Here is a 22188-nt window from a genome sequence, read left to right on the forward strand (position 1 = left end):
TCACTGTAATTATAGAATGTTTTATTACAGTTCAATTACATTGATAAGTAATTTTTGAAAGTGCAAATAGCATTTTCTGTTTTCAAAATATAATCTTGAGACTACATTTTTAAGGCAGTGCAACAAAACGTATAGTTCTAGAGTTTCCAGCTATATTTGTATTTTAGGTTCTTGCTTCCCTGGAAATATTTGCATGATGTCTGCTTTATCCCTGTTTGTTTACTTATGGCCTTTGCCACTGTTATAATTTCACCCTGTTTTTCCTTGCAAATAACCTTGTTTTTCACTGCCTTGACGTAATAATAAACAGTTTGATAAGACAGAGTGTGATGAATTTTAATATACTTTTCCCATAAAAAACAGGGAAAACAGTAGGATCCTTGAAATGACCTTGAAATGCCAAAAAAAAAATTGGAAAGATATGTTGATTTTTAAAAATTATTATTATTCTCAGGAGCATTAGAAAATATGTGCTTGTGTAACAAGATTAACAAAAGCATGGAGTAGTAGTGCTAAACAATGTCAGAGATCCATGCAAAAGCCTACTTAAACTGACATCAAGGTAAATTTTCAGTAGTTTTTTACTTTAGAGACAGTTTTTTTCTTAACTCTTTTTAGATGTCTTTTAAAAGTTGTTGTGGCAATGCTTTCAGAAAGAGAAAGTGGAAGCTAAAGTTGCCACACAGTCTCACAGTAGTGAAAATAATCGTGAAGACTTCCTGTTTACTCACAGCTGGAAGTGAGACAACTTTAAGGAAACTGGTTTGCTTGAAAAGGAATAGGAGTAGGCAAGCTTGGTCACATTTTTTTTCTAGTCAGATGTATTTAATGGTTAAAAATAACATTTTAAATTTCTTTTCTTCTTCTATTCTTGTAATAATGATTTTTTTTTCTGTTTCCTACACCCTTATTGATGTTTTTTTGATGGCTGTAGAAAGTATGGAACTAAGACTCTGGAAGTCAGCAGAGTTCCTAAAGGATCTGAGTTGAGGATATCTTAGGGACAGTGTTGCAGAAATGATCTTTTTCCACCAAGATATTAGCAGATAACCTACCCTACATTTTTGTCTAAAAGGTGTAATAGCAATTTCTGGTAGTTCTAACAAACCTCTGTATCTAAACCATATCTAAAATTATGTTAAAAGCTTTAAGATTCTATTGAAATGACTTAAAATTTAACAAAAGAAAATAGCATGCATTCCACAGAATACGTTTCATTATAAATATTTTTAATCAGAAGATGTTTTGCTTTAAAAATACATGTGTAGAGCTCCTTTGATATTCAGCCGTTGTTGATGTAGGGGGCAGCACGTGCTTCTGCATGTATTTTCCTTCATTTGATTGAGTGCTTTTCAAAACTCCAGCCATCTTCAGGTTATTTCAGCACAATTTCCCTCACTTGTCTTCAGGTTGTGAAGGTCACACCAAAGCCATTATTGCCCACATGAGCTGTGCCATTGTAGCCTTTCATTGTATGCTAGGGAGTCTTTAATTCCACAGATCAGAAGGTGGGCGAGTATTAATTATTTTCTCATAATTCAGATGCCTCTATCCATTCATACTCTGAGAAAGGTAAACAGTACCTCCTAGAATGGAAAAAACACCCAAGAGAATGAGTTGCAATGGAGCATACCCCCCCTCCCCCAGACATTAGCTTCCATTCATTTTAGATGTCAAATGGGTATAGGTGTTCATTCCTACATGTTTATTGAAAACACTGTGTTGCTATGGTCATGAGACATGAAGTAGTACAAAATTTTGTGTGTCAAGTGTTCTGTTTTATGTTTCATGGCAAAAATTGCAGCAGAAAAGTAATTTTACTGGCTTCAAGGCCCTGCTCATTTTAATCAGATTTCTCTTTGGCAGAAAGTCTCTTTTATAGTACTATACTTTTCCACGTTTAAAGGGGGATTTTTCAATTCGTTATTTCCAGTTCACAATGAAAAGAAGGATTGTAGCATATCTTTGCTTAAGGAAGCTCTTGTCTGTTACAACTTAAACTCAGATTATATCAATAACCACTGTAATTCCATCTTTTTTAAGAAGTGAAGCTTGTTTAGTTATCGCAACCTTTATGTCATCATAATTACTTAGCATTGAAAAGGTTGCTGTTTGTGGCACTTCCAAGCCCTCATCACCGTAAAGCTTGTCCTATGGCATGTTGACAGTCCTTTAAAGCCTGTCCCTATTTACCTTTATTTTTTTCCTGCTATGTGTCTAGATCCTATTTTCTTAATTTTCATCTGAATTATTTTAATTTATGTTCTGTAGTCAAAAATTACATGAAAATTGACAAAATGACTTTCTGGGTAACAATTGCAATCTTAGTATTTTCTTCCCATGTTTTCAAAAAGTAAGATGATCAGTCTTTTAAAGAAGTTCTTGGTGCTGTAGGAAAGAAACGTACAGTGTATAGTACTTTAGGAGGTTCAAGCGCAGAGTAGTCTACATATTAGGAAAAGTAATCTAGTGTTTCAGAAATACACCCCAAACTTCCTCCTTTTAGGAAATCAGCCATTTAACAACTGGCTAAGGCCATAAGACAATGGTGTCAGCATGCTACCTTATGTCCTGTCGGGATTGGGAGCCTACTCCTAGTACTCCTTGTGGTGGTTTTCTTTGACAGAAACAATAAGGGCATACAAGAAAGAGACTAAATTAATTTTTCAATGAGCAGCAGTTCTGTGGAAATTTTCCATAGTTGTTCTTGCCATGCACATGAACCCAGATGCATGAAGGGGAAAAGCAGAGCTGTCCCTGACAAAAAGAGCAGCTATGAGCATACTTGATAAATTCTTTCAGCAGTAGCAGTCAGGCCATGGCCATCCTCTCATCCTCTCTCATGTGTGTGCTCTGTGTAACACAGAGTTAATTGGTCTATATCTACTCAGTAAATGGGGTGCTGCCATGTTGCATCAGACTTGCCATGCTGAAAGGATGCAATAAAATTCTGCCATGTCTTGGGAATGCAACCTCTCCAGAACGGTATGGCAGCACTTATCTAATTTGTGTGTCTTAGACAAAGTAGAAATCAAAATATTAATATCCTGATGACTCAAACCAAGGTATTAAAGCTGTTGCCTCAAATGAATGCAATGAAAATGTATAGGTCCTCTTGTGTAATGTCAAGTGAAGCAGAGAAAATGCATAGAAAAGCTTAGGACAATTATAGTATTTATGGTAAATGTAAATGGAGAAAGTGATGCAATGCTCAGTTTAAGTAGTGTAATGTCACGTATAAAATAAAAACAACTCTTTTGGAAAAAAATATGTTGATTACACTAGACATTGAAAGGAAGAAGAGAAGAAAAAGGAAAGATAACTACATATCAATTATACAAATGGGCCAGTTTCCAAAACAAAGGGGCAATACAGAGAATCACAGTCATATTACCATTTCCCAATGTCGTGGTTTTAAATCAGTAACTCAAAAAAATTACTTATTTCTTGTAATAACTCCCATCAGCCACCAGCAGCTTCAACTTCCTCTCCCTCCAAGCTGTTTTAAAGGTAAAGCTACCCCATGACACCCAGTATAAATGATTCCCTAATTTGTCTGAATTAAGCCTGCTTCTTGTTCCACTTTTATTGGGAAAAAATGTAATTGGGATATTTTTGAACATTAAATGGATGGCTTACTGAATATTCCATTCATTCTGTGGCTCCTTCTTTCAGGTTTCATCTTAATAAGTTGATTTTTCAGTCAGTAATTTGCATTTAAATTATGAAAAAATAATGAAGATTTTATGTGCATGTACTTTCTTAGATGAAAACTTTGCTATAATAATAATGGGAAATATTTATTTTATGTAAGTCAGTTTGGAACATGGATTTGTCCCTTTGTTTGGAATAGTTCAGTAGTTCAGCTTTACAAGTGCTAAGTTTGTGACTGTCTCTTAAAACAGGTGAACATTTTATCCTACACCTCAGACAAAGTTCAAATAGGTTTAAATACCAGACTTGCAGTAAGCAGATATTTGTCCATATGTTCTGAGGTAAATTCTGTACATTTTTGTATAAATAAGTTGGGCTCTACCTTTTCTGCAAGAGAGAATCATGTGTTTTACTGATACTTAGTGATGTGTGTGATCTAGCTGACTTTTAGAGAAAAATAGACTTGAAGTGGCAAACTTCAGGTTTGTACAAATGGTACAATTACAACTTCAAGTTGTACAAATGGTAAAAATGAGTACTTTGCTGAGCCTTATTTTAAAATACCCGCAGCTTCTCTGGGCAACCTGATTTCCATTTATATAAAAATATATAAATGGAAAATGTATGTATAAATATATATAATTTATATATAAATTTATAAATGGAACTGTTTGCAATAAAGGATCCATGACATAACCTTTTCATGTTTATTATCTTTATTTATGGGAAAATCTTTCCTTCTGTCAGAAAAGAATATATATTTTTATCCCGGTTTTGAAAATACCCAGTTTTCTCTATTTACATTCATCCTGAATCTAATTTTCAAACTATTTAACAGCAGGTACTTTCAGTACTTTTTGCAATATGTGATATTTGTACAGTACTTTTTACAAACTGCTGCCTCTTTGTGGAGGAAATAGTAGGTACTGGAATAAAGGTAAACTTAGCATCACAGAGAGTGCATTGCAGAGACCAAGGTGAACATTGTGAATTAAATGCATTAAAAAGTAACCGAGGAGCACCAGACCAAGGGCTTCAGATTTCAGTTACAGGTGATAGCTCAGAGTGTATTTAGTGTGTCTTGAACTTAGACTACTGGCTAAGTATCTAAATCTGCCAAAGTAAATCAGGTAAGCCCCTGGCAAATTTCCCCAGATGCTGAAGCAAGACCAGATTTTAGACTTGAGTACAGCTGTTTAAATTCTTCCCCAAACAATAATGGTCTCTACATTTGACTTTGACTAGGGATCCATTGCTGACAAGAAGGAGGTACAAGGGCAATTATAATCCCTCATTAGAGAAGGCTAACTTGTGGAAGCTCTGGATGAAAGGGGGAGTGAGCTCTTTAGAGCCCTTCTCTAGTGGTGGAACAAGGTCAGTGAGAGCTTCTCAGTCCTTTTTCCTCAAGACAGAACTGTGGAAAGGAAATGGAAGCTTGGTAAAATACTTTTTGTTATGAGTGAGAAATGAAAAATAGGGAAGTAAGGAGACTGTAAGAATCACTTAAATTCATAAGAAATTGCAAAGCTGAGAAAGAGCCTTTTTCTAGAGAGCTGCTAGTAACCACAGGAAAGAGGAGCTGCTGGAACGAGTGCAAAGGTCTGTTCTAGAGAATCTGCTTCTTAAGTAGCAGGCTTTGACAAGATTTGAATATGGAAAAGATACTTCACTGAATAATTTAGCTCCTTTAACCACATGGATTGTGGCAGCATGCAAACGTTTCCTAGACCCACAGTTCCTCCAGAAAAGTTAAGAATAGGCTGTGGAGTAGTTTACATATAGCAGCCTCCATTGAGAAACAGAGGGAAAAAACTACTTAAAATTTACTAATAGATCCTTTTTTTGAAATGGACTGAACATACCCCCAAGACTTTGCTGATCCTGAAGGTTTACATGTCTTCTGTAATGACAGAACCATAAATTTTAAGTGTTGGAACAGTCAACTGTTCAGGGCAGCATAACACCTCCCTGAAGATGCATTTTGGCTCATGTACTTTTCCTGGCATGTTAAGTGATCCTGGAGCTGGGAAAGATGCATTACTGAGAGTTTAAATGGCAATAAACCTATCTGTGAACACCGAGGGAAAAAACTGGCTTGTCTTTGTGTATACGAAAGAGTGATGTCTGTCTCCCAACAGCTTCCTCTATGTATTGTTTTTTCAATTTGCAGTATCTTCTTTTTCTGTTAAATAATTTAAATAATTAAAAAAATTATGTATGGAAGCACACATATATTCCCATAGTCATACTGCCAGGGATTTGAGTTAAGAGACAAGAAATAGGTAGTTTAGATTTATACAATAGTTTAGATTTCTATAACTAATTCAGGAATAAGCATTGCAATTCCAACATTCAGGAAGCCTGAATATTTGAGAGGATTGTATATGTGAATAACAGCTACACAAAATATTTTTAGACTTTGTTTCTGTAAATAGCAGCTGTAGTAACCCCTGTCATTTAGTCTTCTGTGGAGCTTATTCCTGCTTTACTGTAATTATTTTATTGCCAGTGAAAGCGATATGAATAACATGATTGGCTTTTAAAACCTAACTTCACTGCAATTGTTTCATACCAGCTACCATTTCAGTCTTTGGATGCTGTTGCTAATGGCAAAAAGAAATTCTGAGATAACCATAACAATCTCCCCAACATGACTACAGTTAAATAACTGTGGTGATTTGGTACTTCAGAACACAGAGCTGCTTTCCCCAAACCATGATTTATTGTTAATATTGACAGTGCCTCATATATGAAATCTTAATACTGAAACTATTGATGTTTCATTTAATGCAGTATTGGCTTTTCATTGTTTCCATGGACCAACACTGACTTCTGATGACTGATTTTAAGAAACTATGTATTTGTGTCCTCCTCCCCAGATCCATAGAAATTATCAAGGTTATTTTGGTGCAGTTCCCTCTATAAATACAAGGACTGTTATGCATTTCAGAACAATGATGTTTAATCTTTGGTGCAGGTTAATTTAATTTAGTCATACACGTTGACAGTTATTCTGAAGCACACTGTTTTGACATTGCATTTCTTCTAGATATTTGGAGAGTTTCCTTTGACTTATTTAGAAGAAACCTTGAGGAAGGTCAGCAGTCATGGCTGAACCATCACTTTCTTGAGTGACTGTCAAAATAAACAATTTATGCTAGCATATTTAAGTCAGTTTTTCTTTTGCAATATTCTATGTTCATTGAGACGCCTACATTACAAAATCTACTTTTATTATACAGAATGAAGTGTCAAGATCATTCTTGACATGCCCCCAGTCACATCTTCTGGTTAAATAATGTAAAAATGGTAAAGAAGCACATACTGCCAGCTTCTCTGTCTCCAAAACTTCACTTAAAAGTGGACTTACATTTTCAGGATGGAGAGTTTAAATTCACTTAGCCTATATCATGGAAAGTGGTTTTAAGACCTGGGACATTAGCTTGTGACTTGAATTTACTGCTCTAACAGATTTGTTCTTTCCTTGGTAAAAAATATGGTTAGCACTTTTTTGCACTTTCACAAATATTGTCAAGATTATGGAAGCTTAGATATCATCCTAACAAGGGCAATGCAAGAAACTTTAACCTCTTTCATCAGTACTATGCCAATGAACATCAAATCACTTACATAAGGGTGGATTTCAGGCCAGTTTCTGTAAAGCAGAGATTTCTTTGAAGAGTCCTCAAGTTCCAGATGTTCTTATGATGGCTGTAACATTTTTCTGACATGTACCGTACGACCATCAAGGATAGGACAGCAATAAAGCTGTTTCCACACTGAAATAACATATCTCAACCTAAAGTTTTGCATGATATTTTTACCGAATGTTAGAATCTTCATGTGTATTTACTCAACTAAAGTGGACTTCTGTGCCTAAAGAAGATGGTGCTTTGTTCAGCTATTAACCCTTAATGGTAGGCTTTTTCTGGGACTAAGGATGAGAAACAAGATTTACCTGCTGAAACACGTGGATTTGAGACAGCTGTTGCATATTTTTCTGCAGCTTCTCAGAGTTCGATTTTGGTATACTTTATCATTCTTTTTTGTTTTCCTTGATAATTTCGTATATTAGATAAGACATTTATTAAGTCTTCTCTACAGGCTACTGGTCACATTTCTCACATGCAGACTAGGGATCCATTTTAAACCTTCGAAGATGTACGAATACTCTCCCCTTTGACTATTTTTTAAGCTATTTTCCTGTACATCTCCAATAAATATTCATCTTCAAAGCAGCTATTCTCTGTGTTGGTAATCCAAGACACAAATTCTTACTTTTTCCAGATAGATTCAACCTATATATGCTAAGTGTCCGGTACAATTTCATATCTGTAAACTTACCAGCAATATTGCCTTTTTACAATAACAACCATATAATATTTAAAATCTTTAAGTTACTATGTTTAATTTTCTCAAGTCACAGAGCAGTAGCATTCCTCCAAAATATTTCTGTTAAATTTTCAACAACCATGTCCAAAGTCCCCTGCCACTCTAGGGACTTTTTCTGGGATGACGCTTCTCTTTTCAGTCTGTCTAAATTATCAGAATGTAATGATGTCCACAAGTGCTGGACTGATGAAGAACGTGTTCCACACTCTTGGCAAACTCAATTTTGATACCACACTAGTGAACTACAGGCATAGTACTTGCTGTTCTTTACTGTACTGTAGTTTATAATTTTCAGGAACATTGTAGCTATTGATCTAGTGCCAAGTCCAGTTGGGAACAATTAATTACTAGCTCAGTAGCCATGGTGCTTAATTAAAATAAGATTTCCTTTGTACTTTTTCAATATATTTATGTCCGTTGACAGTCTGACACACTGTTTCTTTACTCTCCAAACTTTCTAGGCATATCCATATAAAATCATCTTCCCACTCCAGTATCCCACAAACCCTCATCTTTCCCTCTTATACTTCCTACTAAATTAGTAATCCTAACTTATTCACATTTTATGTGTCAGTTTTCTGCTTTGTGTCTGTTCATATGCTGTCCTTCTGCATGGCATTTGGGATTATACTACTCTGTAATCCCGTACCTCAGTCACTGGTCCCAAATCAACTTTTAACAGAATTAACACATTTTTCAGTTATCCAGGATACCCTGGTCAAATCCAACCTTTATTATGATTTAAACTGATTTAAACTGACTTATCTGTCTCTTTATGGGGAGCTGTAATTTTATACTGATTTTTTTTTTTTTTTTTTAATCTGATTTTGGTTGCTGACAGGCTTTCTTGGAACAGTATGTCAATTTTCGTTTTTGATTATACTGTTTCTGAATTCTACCTTCTCTTTTTTATTCATATTGTAGTTAATTTCATTTTCCAGTTTTTCTTTAAGTGATTTCATATTTGATCCTGTGAAAATGGATTTTAGCTGTAATTCTATGCCATTTCCTCTCAGACTGCTCTAAATATTCTTTATCTAGCTAATATAAGAGGTCTCCTATTCCAATGCAAAAATCTTTCAAGTATTCATTAGATTATACTTGTGAATAATGAAGTCTTCTGTAGTAACTTCTCCTGGAGCAATTTGCATCAGGTAAATGAAACTTTTAATAGTTCAGCTTCTCCTGTCAGCCCTGTTAAATGTTACAAGGGTCAGCTTTAAAAATAGAGGTGTATTAACTTGTGATGTGCAAAAACCCTCATACCATTGCTTGCATGAGTACCTGTCGTGCCTGTCACATTTCCAAAAACAAAGCATGACAGCTTGCTCCCCTCTATCTCTTTCTTTCAGTTCAAATTCTGAATAAAATTGAGTATTTGTAAATATAATTTAGTTTCCCCTTAGAACAGACAAGGACAGACTGGACTACTTCTGTTGGAAGAGATCTACAATGATATACTAGTCCAAATGCCTGAACAAATCAGGGCTGACCAAAACTTAAAGCATGCTGTTAAGGGCACTGTCCAAATGCCTCTTACACACTGACAGGCTGGGGTCATCAACCATTTCTCTAGGAAGCCTCTTCTGCGGTTTGACCACCCTCGCAGTAAAGAAATGTTTCCTGATGTTCAGTCTAAACCTCTCCCAGCCCAGCTTTGAACCATTCCCACATGTCTTATCACTGGATTTGAAAACTGGGGAGATCAGCATTTCCCTCTCCACTTCCCATCCTCAGGAAGATAGAGAGAACAATGAGGTCACCCCTCAGCCTGCTTCTCTATAGACTAGAGGACCTTAAAGTGCTCAGCTGCTCCTCACGGGAAGTGCCTTCTAACCCTCTCCTCAGCTTTGCTTCTCGCCTCTGGATGCATCCAAAGACCTTCCACATTCTTCTTAAGCTGTTAGGCTCAGAACTGCACACAGCACTCAAGTTGAAGCCACATCAACACTGAACACAGCAGAATATCTTCTGATAAATCTTTTTACTGGCTGGTGATGCTGTTTTTGGTGCATCCCAGAATGGCTTAGCTGCCAGGGCATGCACACTGCTGGCTCCTGTCAACTTGCACCCACCGACCCCTCTCTGTGGGGCTGTTTCAAGCCACTCATCTCCCAAATTATACCTGTACCCAGTGTTACTGTTTTGGGTACAGAATCCAGCATTTCAACTTGTTAAATTTCATTCCAACCATCACTACCCAATGCTCGAATCTATCTGGATCTGTCTGTAAGGCCTCTTGTTCCTCAACAGAGTCGCCAGCATTTCCCAGATTGGTATTATCAACAAACTTGCTAATGCTGCATTCAACTCCCAACTCCATGCCATTGGTAAGTGTATTGAACAGACCCGGCCCTAAAACTGAGCCCTGAGGAGCACCACTGGTGAGCAGTCACCAGCCAGATGTAGCCCCATTCACTACAGCACTGAGCTCTGCTTTTCAGCTAATTCTTCACCCTATGAACCACTCATTCCACAGCTGGACAATTTGTCCACAGAGATGTGGTGAAGACCTGTAGCTATCCCATTAGCTTCTTACAACATGGAACCTTTAAAATATGATTGCATAGGAATGACTGAGGGAGCTGGGGTTGGTTAGCCTGGGAAAAAGTAGACTTAGAGGTGACCTTCTCATTCTCTAATTATTGAAAGATGATTGTAGTCAGGTGGTGGTTGGTCTCTTTCTCCAGGTAGCAACTGACAGAACGAGAGGACACAGTCTTAAGTTGCGCCAAGAGAAAAAGATTTTACTGAAAGAGTGATAAAGTACTGGAATGGTCTGCCCAGAGAGGTGGTGGAATCACCATCCCTGGATGTATTTAAAAAAGACTGGATGTGGAATTCATGGTTTAGTTGAGGGAGTGTTAGGGAATGGGTTGGACTCGATGATCTTAAAGTATCTTCCAACCTACTGAATCTGTGATTCTGTGATATTGGTCTTTCAAAAATGCTTGTTCTAAATCAGTCAGCACTTCACACTGAGCCTACTGACCAGAGACTTGACCCCAAAAGGCCAAATTAAGGACCAGTAGTTTCCTGCAATTGTAGTTCAGACATTGAAAATATAAGTTAATTAGAAATTCCTAATTTTCATTTTCCAAATGGCATCCTCCTTTTCCTGCCTGCTATAATGCCATGTACTATAAAGGCCATGTTTAAAAGGGAAGGACTGAATCAGGCTTTGTGCTAGTTTCTGGAAAGATACCCAAGACTGTCTGAGTTATGTGGGGCAAAGTGACAGCAACAGTGACATCTGCAGAGCTAGTGCTGTCACTATCAGCAGCACAAATGTGTTCTTGCATCTTTTATGAGTTTAATTCATCAGAGGATAGAATGGATCTTTTGACAAATTCTGTGCTACAATTACAAGTCTGTTGCTCAAAGAAAAGACTTTCTCAACTGAGAAATCAGAGGCTTTGGTCATCTGTAGGCTGAATTGCTACAGTAATTTAACACAGAAGCAAGAAACATATAATCCAATTATGGGGAGTAATATCTAAATCACTCCTATTTCTTTTTTTAATGGTTTGCTTTGGAATCTGTTAGGACAAAAGGGTCTTTATGTATTTAAAATATTAATACACTGAAAAATTGAAGTGATCATGCTTAGTTGTGAGTGAACAAAGTGCTTTTCATTCATATTCCCTCTAAGTCCTGTCATTCTTCTGCAGAATATGTTGTCATGGTATCCAATATGGCCATGTCAAAAAGTAGTAATAACAAACGATGATGGTTAGCGACATGTGGCAGATTACTTTTTCTGTTCGGTACCTAGTGTGGGATTGAATGGTCAAAGATAAAGGTCTGTTTCAGATTCAGAGGAAACAGCATTCTGAGGCTAAACTCTGAAAAAGTGGGACCTAGCAATGATGAACATGCATCATGTAGAACAAACGTTAGAGGGGATTTGGAGTATTTGTTTGAGAAATGAAGAGGAGTTAACTTATTATTTAACCTCCCCTGCATCTCAGTTTATATAAACCAGGTTAATATCTTTGAATTAATAACAGTTATTTAGTCAGATTATACAAGGCAAGACTCTGAGTCCCTCTCAATTAAGAAGGCCTTCAGATAATATCTTTGTTGTATTTGAGGTCAAAAAAAATCCCTTTGCAGCCTCTGACCAGAGAGAGGCTGCTGTCCCAAGTTTGCCAACACGCAAAAGTACACTGATTTAATTTCAAATGTTACATTAAATTGTGCTAGTTAAGACTGTGATAAAGGAAATGTTTATCAGAGCTTCCCAGTCTTTGCCTGGCCTGAGACTCAAGACCAAATATTCTAGCCAATATTAAGGGTGTAGAATTGCTTTCATATGAATGACATGAATGGAGAGATTAGTTGTCTCGAAAGAATTATTTTTCTGTCCCAGACCTTTAGAAATGTTTTCCAGGGTGCTGGGAAATCAGTGGCTAGTCCAAAAGCAAGACAAAGGAACAGTTATAAATATCCCTCTCCTTCCAAATCTGGCAGAAAAGATGGCAAGATTAACATATATGTGGCTGCATAATTTTTTTCTGCTGTCAGTCACCCTTAATCCCTTCCTATCTTAGGGAGGCAGGAAAACACAAGGATTTGAAGGGCCAATTCAAAGGGCAGAATGGCAATCCATTTTGCTTAACTGTAAGACTGCAACTGTGAATGGAAAGAACATTCCAAAAATCTGCATATCACAATCTTAACATCATGCCAATAGCAACCACCCCCTTGCCCAACTAACCCCATTGCTGTTTTCATAAGAAAGATAATCTCTGCCTTGCAAATAAAAATGTTTAGCTGTTGTTGCCCCAATAACAAACTCAGTTTTTACCATAGTTACCTTGTGGCTATCCTAATTTCCATCAGATTCTTCCCCAAAACATGGAACTTTTTCTTATGTCAGTTTAGCCATCAGCCCTTCTAACTTCCCTCTCTAGTAAAACAGACATCTTCAGAAAGCAAATCAGAGAGCTTCTTCAGATAGCAGTTTGACATGTCATGCTCAGTAAACCTCATAGAGCCATGATTTTTAATTTGGGCAGTGTGAAATCAATGTCTTTGTGTCTTGGGCTTTATTTTAGCAGTTAAAAAACAAATAATGGATCTGTGGTACTATCCAATAAAAGCTGAAAGTTTAATTTTTCTAAAACTTTTCCTGTAAATCTTCAATTATGGATTATGTTGCATATAAAAGGAAAGGACCAAGTCATATACACATAAATAGCCTGCATGTCTCCAATGATATCTGCAATCATAACTCTGAATATAATCCTTGCCAACAAACAATGTCTGTCTGTGAAAGGCATTTTAGAATTTCTGAAGTAAATGGTCAATTCATAAAAGAACAATGTGATGGATTTTGTCCATGTACCCTAGATAAAAAAGGAACAACAGCTACTTAAAATGTTTTGCATTTATCATTTTTAGGAGAAAAAAAAGAACTTGGAATCACTGTCCAATCCCAAGGGATACTTACTTATTTTGTGTCTAGTATGACCCTAATTATAATGATAATATAATGAAGAAATGTTCTCTCTCTTCCTGTAGTTGCACAGTGGCAATCTTCAGAAAATTGCCTTCAGCTGTAGATATATGAATATACATTTTCTAATAGTGAGATATGTTCTGTGTTCTTGTAATAGCACCTTATTTTTTAAGGGATCACCTCCTGAGCTGTGATTAAGAAAGGAGAATCTGTTGTTATTAAAAAAGTACCAAGTAGCCCAAACTCAAAACCAGATGGCTTCTTAATTTAATATAGCTGAATAAAAAACCCCAAACAAAAAAACCCAACCGAACAAAAAACAACACACCAAATACAAGAGGGAACCAACATAGATAACAGTGTGAATTATAGATAATTATGACTTTATTCTCAAGTAAAATATATTGCAAGCATTCATATGCCAGTAGAGCAGTTGCAAGTCTGACTAACAATGCTTACATATTTCCTTTGCTGGGAATATTTCCATGTATTAATAATTTCTAGAAACTTCTATTTTCTATTTGCCCCAGTTGTATTTTCTGATTCATAGGGGTTTTTTTTTTCACAAATTTCACAGAAGACTTCAGCATTTTTTTTAAGTCATGACTAGTAGGAAAAGTTTCTTCCCATAATAATATGCTGTAAGATGTGTAACCAAGACGAAATTTGGCAAAGGTAGGAGCTCTGTACCCCCAAACGTCATTTTGATTTCTTTGGTTTGCCTTTCTGTGTATTGAAAACATCACACAATTCCATAAGGAAATTTGAAAAAAAAAACCAAAACCCAAACAACCCAGAGCTATTAAATTATATTAGGTCTTACTCTTGAAACAGTGCTTTGTAGCTACAGCTTTATAAATGACTAACTGCTCAGTCTGATGAGATTTCTTAGCAAAACTTGTATGAACAAGTATAAAAAACAAAGCATGCTCCTCAATTAAAAGTATTTTTTCAAATGTCTGAAAATATATTTTTCTCTTTCTGGTTATTCAAATTCTAGCAAAGAACTTGAGGTCAGTTTTCATTCAGGTAACAAGCTCATTTTGTTTGGAATATAAAAGTTTACCCATTGCCTTATTGAATATAAGCATACAGCACATGAAGTCCCTCCTTTGTGAACAGCAGGATGGAAGAGTATTGCAGATGTTTTCTCACTCATTACCAGAAGCCTTGTTGTCACAATCTCAGTGAAAGGAACCTGGCAAGCAGGGAAAATCATTACCCAGTCTATCTTCCTATCTCTGAAGGACAGTAATATTTACTGATTCTCAGGAAGAAATAAAGGCAATGTATAAGCAGGAGTAGCAGATGAAATCAGTAGACTATTGTCACAGAAGAATAAAAACTGGAAAGCAGTTGGCACAAGGCCAGCTTAGCTACAACTCAAGAGCAGAAGACATATTTCCAGGCAGAAGAACAGCGAAGAGGGATTATAAATTTTGCCCTCCTGTTTCAGCCACATTCATATGTCTAAGTCTTACATTCCCTTGTCATTATGCTTGGGGTATTTGCAAGCCAGTACTTGTTATACAATATTCTTTGACTTCAGCCATGCAAATGACAATTGGAATGCATCAAGGGCCAGCAAATTAGCTTAGGGTACACACACACTGGCTGAGCACGTTGTCAGGCAGCCCCAAAATTTACCCCTTATTCACTGAAAACCAAGTGAAAGGTGTATAGTGAAGGTCTCTGAGGCGGTGAGGTCCTTTCATAGTACAGTCATTGGGGGCCTGTTAGCTCCACTCCTAGTCTTTGCTACATACTTTTGATCCTTATGGCTGCAGCTGTTGGTAGATTCTGCAATTTCACAGAATCACTGAACGAGTCATGTGGGAAAGGTACACATTTAGTCCAACCTTCCTGTTCAAGCAGGGTTGTCCTAGAGCACATGGAAGAGAATTCTGTTCAGACAGTTCTTGAATATCTGCAGGGAGGGAGACTCCACAACCCCTCTGGACAATCTGTTCCAGTGCTTGGTCACCAGCACAGCTTTTCCTCATATTCCCATAGAACTTCCTGTGCACCAGTTTCTGCCCATTGCCTCCTGTCCTATTACTTGGCACCACCAAGGAGAGCATGGATCCATCCTCTTGGCATCCTCCCTTCAGATACTTATAGATATTGGGAAAGTTCCCTTTTTAGGCATCTTTTCTTGAGGCTGAAGAGGCCCAACTCACCCAGCCATTCCTTGTAAGAGACATTCTCCTGGCCTTAAATAATCTTTGTAGCCCTCTGTTGGACCCAATCCAAGAGCTCCATGTCTGTCTTGTCCTGAGGAGCCCAGAACTGCACACAACACTCCAGATGTGGCCTGAGCAGGGCTGAGGAGAGGGTCAGGATCACTTCCCTTGGCCTGCTGGCAGTGCCTTTCCCAATGCAGCCCAGGACACCATTGTCCTGCTTGGCCACCAGAGCACTGCTGGCTCATGGACAGATGTTGTCCCCCAGGACCCCCAGGTCCTTCTCCGCAGAGCTGCTTTCCAGCAGGTCAGCCCCAGCCTGTGCTGGTGCAGGGGGTTGTTCTTCCCCAGGTGCAGGACCCTGAATTTGCCCTTGTTAAACTTCAGAAGATTCTTCTCTGCCCATCTCTCAAAATGGTCGAGTTTCTTCTGGATGGCTGGACAGCACTATGGAGTAATTTAACCAATTTCTTTCCAGTCAAGAGCTGTTGGACTATTAAAGCCTGCACTCTGATCTCCAGAAATGAGGAAACATGATTTGCTCTTGGTGACGGATCATAAACTAGAATCACAGTAATAAGTGCACTAAAGTTGCGGTGAATGTTCCATGCTTCTGGCTGGCCAAAATGTGATGGGAGCTCAGGGACATCAGTAACATAAAAAGAAAATAATAACAGCTCTATAATTCCATAAGTTATGTAATTTACCTGTATTTTAGTTTTTTCCCTAAGGAAGGTGTAAATAAAACAATATTCATGTGCTAAAGTTTGTGCCGCAGTTGAAACTGCATACAGGTGAAACAGTTCAGGTACTGCAGAAGACAGTATTGCATATATATATATATATATATTTATATATATACACACACATACACACATACATACATATATCCCATGATCACAAGAAAACTCTCTGGTCTTTTCTTGCCTTGTGTCTTACCCTGCAGGATACTGTGTTTAGGTTGCCTAATCTAGCATTAAGAAATCTTTTGTGCTGGATTAAGTATTATCTTTCTGCTTGGAAGTATAATGCACTGCTTTTGAAGGCTGTATGTTACCGGCATACAGGAAAAGATCTCAGTTAAGTCTCTTTCCTCCACTGCTGCTTGTTTGCAATCTGTTTAAAATAAATCTTAGCCTCCTGCTGCTGTCTCAGTGTCCCCTCTGTGCAGCAGGGACATCTCTCTGCTGCTGCTGTGCATGCAGCATAAGTGTGCACGTGAGTTGGTGTGCTGACTCAGAGACAGGGTACCCAAGTAAGTCTACCTGCGTCTGCAAGGCTGGGTGCTGTGGGGGAGTCAGCGGTACAGTGAGAACATTAAACTGGAACTTCATCAGCAAAAGGGAACTTGATCTCCAGTACCAGCAGACTGAGTTCTGGTAAGTGCACTGAACAAGTCAAGGCACTGTTTTGATGGTAATGTTATATGAGACCAAGTTTATAATGGTGATCTGTATCGAGTCAGGATGTGTGACCTTGTTTGTCTGATGTGGGCTCTCAACTATAATCTATACCTTCATTATCTCAAGTGCAGGATAACTGTAACCCACTCTGACTGTCAACTGAAAACTACTGTGAACTGAAGGTGACTTGAAATGCAGCCGTGCAATTATTAAGTAATGTGTCATGCAAGGAGCAGAGTGCATTATACCAATTGCTTTGGAAGTGCGCTTGTCGCCAGAAAGAAGAGAGGTGAAATTCATACCTTATGTTTTGACCTTTGTCTCCTGAAGTGGCTCAGGACCAGCCTACCTGGAATGACTTTAAATTTTCTGTGCTGCATGCTACAGTTGTGATTACAGGTACTGGAGCTGCGGGACAGAGCTGGTCTCTGTAGGTCTGAGATGTGAACTGTGTATTTTGTACAAGTACTTATTTTTTTAGCTTTTAATTTTTTTTTTGTCTCCTAGGAAGCTATTCTTTGTAAGCACAGGGAGGAGGATTATCATAATCCATGCATTTAAGCAGACTGGATGATTATATTCATCTGGTTAAACTTTCTGCATGGCAATGTTCCTTCTCCTTTCCCACAGAATTCTTGCATGAAGTGCCTACATGCACAAGTATGTGGTAACACAAGAATATGTATTTTACAGTTTCATCCAGCCTCAAAACAAGAACTTCAAGTGATTTGGAATTTCCTGTGCCTCATGATAAGCTGTTCAAATTGCTATTTTTTTACTCTAGCACCTAGATGGTATTGTTTTGTCAATGCTATATGAGCAGTTATGTAGCCTGCTCTAAAATTTTCTTTTAAATGTGGTTGTTGTTAATATTTTTGAAGGGGGTAGGATTTTCTAAAAATAGAACTTCACTCAAATACCAAAACCTAGATGAATAAAATATCTGGGGTTGTTTTGTTCAAATGATTTTGTGGATACAGCTTGATTGTTATAACGAGTTTTACTTTCATAGTTCTCTTGGTCTGTATGTTTTCCAAAGCTATCGTAAATATTACGATATTTTTTTATCGTGTGAAGTTTTATTTTTAAAAACACCTTATTATATAGCTTAAGTATTTATAAAACCTTATGTAAGGAACTGTTTCTATTACTCCTTAAAAGAATCAGAAGTAAAAATGACATAAAAGGAATTGTGATCCTTTGGAGCATTAAAAATGACTCCACTAGGTGGAGAACTTGCATCAAGTATGCAACTACAAATGTTGGCACTAACTGAAATCATAGCGGTGCTGCAAAAATTAAACTCCTCAGAATACTTTATGTATCATATCTCCTGTCTATCATTTCGGGTAAAGAGCACTTCTAAATTTGTGCCATAGAAATTCTGTGGGGTTGTAGAACACTATATAAATGTTTGATTAAAAATTAATAAAAAGATGAACATATATTTCTTGATACATTAGCCGAAGAAGTTGCTGTCCGTAGTTATCAACTTCTCTGTGAAATGTACTCATTTGAAACATTTTTCTTCACCATCCAGCTCATTCTTATGACTTGCTGACAATGCAAACTGTCCAGAGATAGAAAGAATGAAAAAATTTGGCCAAAACCAGATAATTTTTGAAAGTCTTATTTAACTGGATCCCAGATAAAGTTAAACAAAGGAAATATTATATTTTATTACTTTCCCTGGCTCTGTCAACATAACCAAGATTAAGATCCTCAGAATTAGGAAGAGGACAAATGCTGACAAAAGGGAATATTTTAATGTGCATTTTTGTGTTGGCTATAGGCCCCAACCAGAATTAGAACTGGGACTGACTTTGAAAATTTTGCAGATTCAGAATTCTGTAGCAGTGCAGTAGGTCCTACTTGGCTAGGAGGAGAATAAAGACTAAAGGGGACAGTTTCCTTTAATCTGCTGGGACTAATCTGTGGAGACAAATCTGCTGGGAATTTGCAATCTACACATTTTTCTGCTGAAAATAATTGAAAAATTATATATGGTTTGTGTAAGAGTCAGAATATAAAGCTTCTAGGACCCACATGTTCATAAGGGGACAATTTTGAAAGGGTCATCGCTTCCTTGGGTGTGCAAATCAACATCAGGCTTCAAGGTAGATTTTGAATTGGGCTTTGGGAGTGTAAGAGAGAATTGCAGAGATTTTTAGTTTTCTCAGGGGAGTGAAGACTCAAGAAGACTGTGGAAAGGGGTAAATCCTCTATATCCTTCTTTACTGTTTACATATGTTTAATTAATACAAGTATTATAACTGGGATTTGGGAACTCAAGTCTTCAGGATATTTTTTCATGTCTTTATACTGGTGACAGAGTTATGAAGAAGGCAGGTGATGACAAGGTAGGAAGCTGGATGTACTCTGTCATTTTGCTCCATGCCTTTCAAATAATTAACATCAGACATAGAGTTTGGAATTGGATTTTCGAGACTCCAGTTGATTCTCTGTGGCTTGCAAAGTTCAGAAGACAAGATAACAGCTGCTGGTAAAGGCAGATACTGTGTATTTTGGAGTCTGAATGCATACCAGGTTATAACTAAGTTAGGGCTAGTGGTGGTATTAAGTTAAGGCCCTAACTTGCTTTATATTTAGGGCTGAGATTAGATTTCAGGATAAGATGTGTTCTCTCCTGTTCAATACATGCTCCTTCTTAAGAACCCAGATTTTTGCTGCATCCCATTATTACCAAAGAGTTGGAAATGTGCAAATTTTGGAAAAGAGGAATGTTCTGTGTCATCTTGTAGAAATGAGATTTGTACTGATGCCGTGGCTAGGGTAATGTTAGGAATAGTGAATCCAAACACTGTTTTTCTGAATTTATGGATGGATATTCCAGGGACTAGGGGAACAGAAAGATGGTGTGTTTGTCTATGGGAATATGTTTTTTTTCACTTTCATTGATGTGAACACTGTTGGTGTTGATATTAAGATTGGAGATAGGTTTAAAGTTTTGGGTTTAATACTGAAAGAGAACTTTATTTCATTCTAGAGGGTCTAGATAAATACAAATAGAGAAAACAGTTGCTTAGGCTGCTGCTTGATCCTCTCATTTACTTCTGGTCTTCCTTCAATTCATTCATATAATTAAATTTTGCATTAGGATTTGCACTTTGTGTGATTTACGAAGCCAGACAGAATTCATATTTATTTATTTATGTCAAAAATTATTATAAAACAATAGTTTTCAAGAATTATTACATAATATAGGGGAAAGCAGTAGAAAGGACTCCAGATTTAGGTTCAGAGCTGGAAATAAATTTAGAGCTTAGAAATCTAAAGCTAAAACTACAGTATATTTTCCTCTTATGTTTACTTGTGTCTACTTTAGGAGGGGCAATTTCTTAAAGATATCACTGTCATTAGAGGCATATCTAATTAAACATTATTAAGATTGAATATAAGGCTGGAGTTATCATTTGGAAACTCAATAGTTGAAGATCTGTGTTTCTTACGGACTTTTGTAGGGAGCTTTGAGGTGGAAAGAGGGAATAGGTTTCTTAGGGGGGAACACATTAATTTCTTCCCACTTATGGAAGGAAATTCCTGCAAAGAATGAGCCCATGCCTGCTCCTGGCTGGGGTGGTGGAATGGGATGGGACAGCCTGTTAGTCTTTGCCCTTCTTCCCTAGGGTGTCCTGGGATTTTACCAGCCTGTGTGAGGGCTGCAAGAAGTGTGACAGCAGTGGAGAAGATTACTTAGGTTTTCTCATAGAGTATGAGTTTGCATTGTGGGGATGATGAAGGCTCTCATTAGTGTTGGGGAATGTGAAGGTATTCTAACCCTCTCTGTCATGTTCTGGCCCTCATTTTCCTTGATGAGCCATCGTGTCCACCTCCATTCAGAAGATGGCAATTATTTCACCCAAATTTAAATCCAAGCTCAGTTGATAATTTGCTTTAGGGTATCTCCCAGAAAGTCTGGCAGAGTGTTGCACTGAATCTGTCTTTGCTGGCCAGGATGTATGTCCTGTACCTGCTTGTGTCAAAAAATCCCATTGTACTGTTCTGTAAGAAGCACTGCCTTGCACTGGTATTTTACTGGTGAGTGAGAAGGACACTTTGAACTGAAAATAACCCAAATACAGTAATTAGGTTAATGTGTTGAGTGGCAGCACTCATTGGAAGATGCAGGCCAAACAGTGATAAGGGTAATAGACATAAAGGAAGGTGTACAAAAAGCTGATATACTCTGATTGTGTGGGTAATCAGAGATTTCCTGCTGGTGGATCTGCAGTGTTGGTGCAGAGAGAGCAAAGGTTGCCTACCAAAGGCTTCACTTTTGTTGGAAGAAACAATCAGAACTGCATAGATCAACAGGACCTTGTAGATCAAACATAGACCTTGACACATGTGCTGGACAGTGGTGTGACAGCCTTTTCTTCATTTGATCTGCAATTCTCACGATATAATAGATACCACAAAAATTAGGGGGGTGGCATGTGTCCTTTGTCATGTATATGAGTGGATATCTCCAGCCATTTAATACTGTTTGTAACAACCTTCAGTGATTTGCATTATTTCCAGTAACTATTTTCTCTCTTTTCCTTGTTGAAAAATATTAACAGATTTTTTACTGATGGAATCTATCTGTTTTGTTGTTACTTTGGGAAAAGGTAAAAGGCTGACCTACAAACAACTGTTGTGAGGTGTGTGTTTGTCTTTCCTCCCAAGTAACAAGTTATAGGATAAGAGGAAATGGCCTCAAATTATGGCAGAGGAGATTTAGATTGGCTATTAAGAAAATTTATTCACTGAAATTGTTAAGCACTGCAATAGGCTGCTCAGGGAAGTGGCAGAGTCACTATCCCTAGAGGTAGGGTAACATCTGCAATATGTGTAGGTGTCGCATTTAGGGACATGGTCTAGTGGTGGACTTCGAAGTACTGGGTTCACAGCTGGGTGAAGTTATCCTAAAAGTATTTTTCACACTAAATGATTTTATGATTTCATGGAATTCATAGGAGACTGTGCAGTTCTCTTCAGTTCTGAAAGCCACTGAGCTGGCTGTCACAAAGACAGGACACAAAAAGACCCCTCTTCAAGATACAGAAGGCAAATTGAATATTTTATACTT

General features: G+C 37.5%; 1 long non-coding RNA gene across 1 annotated transcript in view; it reads right to left on the reverse strand.

The window, feature by feature from the left end:
• The window catches only part of LOC111924702 (uncharacterized), a 52492-nt gene continuing 30304 nt past the window's right edge, over window positions 1–22188 (reverse strand). The window contains exon 7 of the long non-coding RNA XR_002861810.2: window positions 1–1586. This is a non-coding gene — a long non-coding RNA (uncharacterized LOC111924702). The remainder of the gene's footprint in view (window positions 1587–22188) is intronic.

This window comes from Cyanistes caeruleus, chromosome 1, assembly GCF_971803275.1.
Source record: "Cyanistes caeruleus chromosome 1, bCyaCae1.hap1.1, whole genome shotgun sequence".
Taxonomy (NCBI): Eukaryota; Metazoa; Chordata; class Aves; order Passeriformes; family Paridae; genus Cyanistes; species Cyanistes caeruleus.